The sequence below is a fragment of the Octopus sinensis genome, linkage group LG2 (genome assembly GCF_006345805.1).
Source record: "Octopus sinensis linkage group LG2, ASM634580v1, whole genome shotgun sequence".
Lineage (NCBI taxonomy): Eukaryota > Metazoa > Mollusca > Cephalopoda > Octopoda > Octopodidae > Octopus > Octopus sinensis.
Window position 1 is genome coordinate 110122651 of NC_042998.1, and position 5000 is coordinate 110127650.

Here is a 5000-nt window from a genome sequence, read left to right on the forward strand (position 1 = left end):
TAAAGGTGTATATCTATATATTAGTGTGGGTGTGTATATATATATCTGCTCATATATATATACATATATTTGTACATGCCTATGTGTATATATATATATATATATATATATATATATATACACACACTTCTATTTTTTTCTTCCTCTCTGAATCTATCAACGTATGTGTCTGTGTCTGCGTTTTTGTGTGTATGTAACTATTTGTGCGTTCTCAGTTGACACGTATTTTATGGCTGACAAGAGTTAAAGTATAAAGAGACTTAGGTTAATAGAGTAGAATAACGTAAGCTCTTTACCAGGAATTATTTTCTGTCTACCTGTATCTCTGTCTATCTCTTTCTCTCTCTTTGTATATGGTAATCAGTATGCGTGTGTGTGTGGGAGGGGGCGAGAGTGTACTCATAGACTAATAACAAACGCAGAAAACGTATATGGTATTTTTCAGCTTTAAATGGCTTACGTGTGTTTTTCCAATCCGATTGACGCTATTGCGCGAAACTGCGAAACTATTGGTCTTACAAACCTTTAAATTATGTAAATATACATCTATCTCTCTATATACATCTATATGTATATATATATATATATATATATATATATATATACAAACACACACACATTGATATATGTATGCGTGTATGTGTGTGTGTGTCTATAACACACTCACATTCATCGTTTCATTTTCTTTGTCCGTCTCTATATTGCGTTATAATCCTTGGCTGTGTCAATCTATCTGTATAGATAGATACAGAAATACATAGATAGATATTTCTAGCATACTTTCTCATTTACTACCGTGTTTCTGCTTTCTGCTTTCCCTTTGTTAGCTTGTATCATGTAAATCTCTATACAGTTGGCGTCTTTGATCCTCTTTCAACGTAGTCAATCTCCAGATAACGCTAATTGCATTAGCATCACGGTAGAAAAGATGCATTCCTTTCAGCTGTCCAACATTACTAATCCAGTCAACTAAATGCTACACATTCTAAAAGTTTACTGATCAACGATGATCTTTAACACACGTGTTGATCAAGGATATTTACATATTTATGTAACGTATTATCGACATACTGACGGTGAACATGTTGTAGATATATTAGTGTAGTGGTGCATGCAAAGAGAAAAGTAAAGTAGTAGATTAAAAACCAGTGAGAGAGTGAGAGAGAGAGAGAGAGAAAGAGAGGAGGGAATATGTGTGTGTACGCGCCTGTGTGTTTGTGTGGAAGTTTGAGCATATGCGTGTATGTGAGTGTGAGAGAGAGGGAGAGAGAGAGAAAGAGGGAGTGCGTGAGAGAAAAAGGGAGTGAGATAGAGATGGGAAGAGTGGAAGACGGGAAATAGAGTGTATATTGTGTGTGTGTGTGTGAAAGAGATTATCTGTGTGAGTGAGAGAAATTGTGAGGTCAGAGTGAGAAAGAATGTATGAAAGGAAGAGTGACTATATGAGTGAGAGAGAAAGAGAGAAAGAGAGAGAGAGACTCTGCAAGAAAGGGAGGAAGAGTGGGATAGTGGGAGATTGAGAGAGATGGATAGGCCTGGCTAGTAAGAGGTGTATGACGCTAAAGAGGTTAAAAGATTTAAATAAATAGATGAGAAGATTGACTGACAAACAAGATGAACAGGAAGACATGACAGTTACACAGCCACTCATATGTTTGCATATCACTGTGTATGTGCATGTGTGTGTGCGTGTGTATGTGTGTGCGCGTGTGTGTGTACGTGCGTGCGCGAGCGCCTGGCCAATCTTAATGGTTTAACGTTCTTCCGTGGGCACGCATTTCCATGTGTATGTGCGTGTGGTTATGAATGTGTAAACAGGCAACGTACATACCTCTACACATGCAAACATATGTGTAGAGGTAAATAGAAATATCGATATATGGATATACAAATATCTAGTTGAGCACAGAGAAGGGGCAAAGAGAGAAGGATACAGAGGGAGAGAGAAAGAGAGAGAGAGAGAGAATAAGAGAAACAAATGTTCAAACTGAAATAGAACTGATACATTACAATTAGCGAACTTGGTACGTAGAAGTACAGCGATATAAACTGATGCCAGCTTCATGAAGTGGTTTAGTACTTCATTTAGTAAACTACTGGCTTTTTGGTAATTACAAACTGTATCACATTGACAACTATCTTCTAATATTTTCCTATTTGGGTCGATCATCTTGTGGGAGGAAGTTGGTAGAAAGAGGAGTCTGGGCAGAAATTCGTAGCATATATGTATGTATGTTTATGTATGTGTGTATAAATACATACACGCACATATAGAACGTTTAATGCTATGGCTGGTCATAGAGTGACCATTGGCTTCGCACCTATAAAGTGCTTAGTAGTATAGGCAACTCGCCACACTCAAGTGGCTTCGGATTTATGAGTTTGATGAGACATCTATACATGGGCCCGGGAACAGTGGGTGCAGGTGGTCCAAGTGCATCCCCTAGAATTTTTGTTGAGTGCAGACCCCAAAATTTGCAGCCTATTTATTTTCCTCGGGTTTAGAAAACGGTAAATAAAAAGCAATATGTAAAAAGTAGCTTGAAGTTAGGTTCCTTCTCAAAGAACAAAACTCAAAAATAACAAAAAAAGACCTTTTTGGTAAATATTTTTGAACCTGGGTTTGCACCCCCTAAGCAAATTTCAATCCCGAGCCAGTGCGCCTATACAGTATTCGTGTGTCCTTTCTTTTTATGTGCATGGCCCATCACCGCCGGTCAAAACACAATCACTGTTGCGCTGTTTTACATTCCAAATCCATGTCATCAGAGTCGATCTTACTCTTCATTCATCTAGATTTCATAAAATAATGCATGTCATATACATCAGAAAAATTTGCGCAATCGATTCTATATTCCCCGATATTTTTAAATGTAGGGTGGGCAGGAATTAGACCCTTTATTATAATTATTATTGAATACGTGGTGTGTCATGGAAATAATGTATTTGTTATCTCATAGAATGTCCTTCATTCTTTCTGTGCCTTTTTAAGGCTTTAGAAGAGGTATGAACGTCACCTGATCTCATTTATGCTTCAAAAACGTAGTCAGCTCTAATTGAAGTCTTAAAGAAATCGTATAACAATCACATCGATACCAAAATGCCTTTACAGGAGTACTTAAAATGGACAAAATGAGGGATTTCGTTAAAATAATTAGTAGAAAAGGGAAAAAATATTTCCATCAATTGATTTAACAAAATGAATTGTTGGTAATAATGAATAATGTCGAGTAGGAACATGACCAGCAAATGTTTAATAGATGGACTTTCAATCAAAGGATCATGCGTTGAGCATGCGTAAAGTCAATGAAGTAAACCGCAAAAGTTATATGGCGTTTGAGTGTGTGTGTGCATGTATATGTGTGTGTGTGTTCTATAGCACTATATGGATGTTTGTGGATACGAGTAGTAGAAATGGCTCTAGAAAATGGCATCGGGTCGCGCTCTTAATTCTGAAGTAATCTCTTTAAAGTGTCATCTTGTCTCAGCCGTGTTTGCTTTCTGACAAACTGCATTAGAAGAGTGTGATGATATGCGTGATACTTGGGAGGGAGTAGAATGAACTCGTAAAACATCGTTACAATGCCAATCAACTTTATTTATTAAAATTTCCTCGCGCACAAAAGCCGGCTAATTAATCAATAAAATCAGTTTATTTTACTTGCATTTGCTATTGTTCGTTTCTAGATGCCATTGAAATTTCTGCTTGGAATTGTTGCATGATTGTTCTGACGTATATAGTGTTTATAAATGGTTAGTTGTGGTAAAGTGACAGTGGTAAGTAAAGGAAGTTGGTTGCTGTACATTTTGGTTGTCAGCATCCTGTTGCTGATGCATTTTGATAGAGTGTATGTGAATGCATTTCGAGTTTTTAGATGTTTAGTTTGGCTTGTTGAAGATTGTTACTGCTCTACTAGCTGTTGTTTAACTCCAAGCTGGTTCTGATTGAGCAGAACCATAACGAAAATCGTTTCAACTTGTTCATCCCCTTATTTATTTATTTTGGGTTTACTGCATGATTTCTTTTATTACGTAGATGTGCTTTGAGTAAATTTGCTATATTTTCTTGTGAGCTAAATAACTGCTAGAGCTTCTCTTACTGGTTTGCGTTTCAGAGTTTTATTGTTTTGTTTTAGTTTGAATGAGGGTAGAAATTTACGATCGCTTTATTGGTTGGTTTTAATTATTTTGGTTGCCTTAATTCTTGTTCTTTTTTTACCTGCTCTTGATATTTTAAACTTTTATTTGTTTAGTTTTAGTGATTGCTAATGCAAGTTGATCTTTTTTGAGTTACAAATTCTCACAGGGGTGGTTAGTTGCTGTTGGCTTTTGTTGATAACCATTGCAGATGTTAATGCCTATTTTATGGTCACTCATAGATTTTCATTTTTTCTAACTTTTGCTAGCTGTTGGTTACTATTAATACCATCTAATGACTGTTATTCGGAATGATCATGAACAGCTAAATCCTTTTGTTGTTTACTTGTTAGCTTTACATATTTTTCTGACATCAAGAATTACAGAGAAATTTAAACCTATTATCGAAATGGTTTTGCACATTACACAATAGCATACATTATCAATAAATTTTGTAAAATATAAGCCTTTTCTTAATATAAAACGTAGTATTTTAAAGTTGCAGTAAAGAATTTCTGAAAATGGAAAATTTTTAAGATTACCAAAATCCATAAATATTATTTAGTTCTGAACATTGTGCACAAACATATAACATAGACTTTACTTTTGTTTTGATTAAAACAGGATAAGTACCTATAAATAGTTTCTTAGGAAGGTATCACCAAAAATCTTTAGATGATTCGCCCCTTGATTTCCAGTGCATATGCGTTTTTTTAACCTACTTCAACTATCTGCTAAATTCCACTCAAATCAGAATTCGCTATCTTAAATAAAGAATATACAGGCTGCAAGAATGGCCCTCACATAGAACATATTTGATCTTAGTTTACTTTCAGTGATGGCTGAACTTGACCTAAAACAAT

The 5000-nt window shown here is 35.5% G+C and overlaps 1 protein-coding gene across 7 annotated transcripts in view; it reads right to left on the reverse strand.

Annotated features, from left to right (window-relative positions):
* LOC115225598 (putative carbonic anhydrase-like protein 2) overlaps positions 1-5000 on the reverse strand; it is a 615762-nt gene that overhangs the window by 480504 nt on the left and 130258 nt on the right. The window lies entirely within an intron of this gene.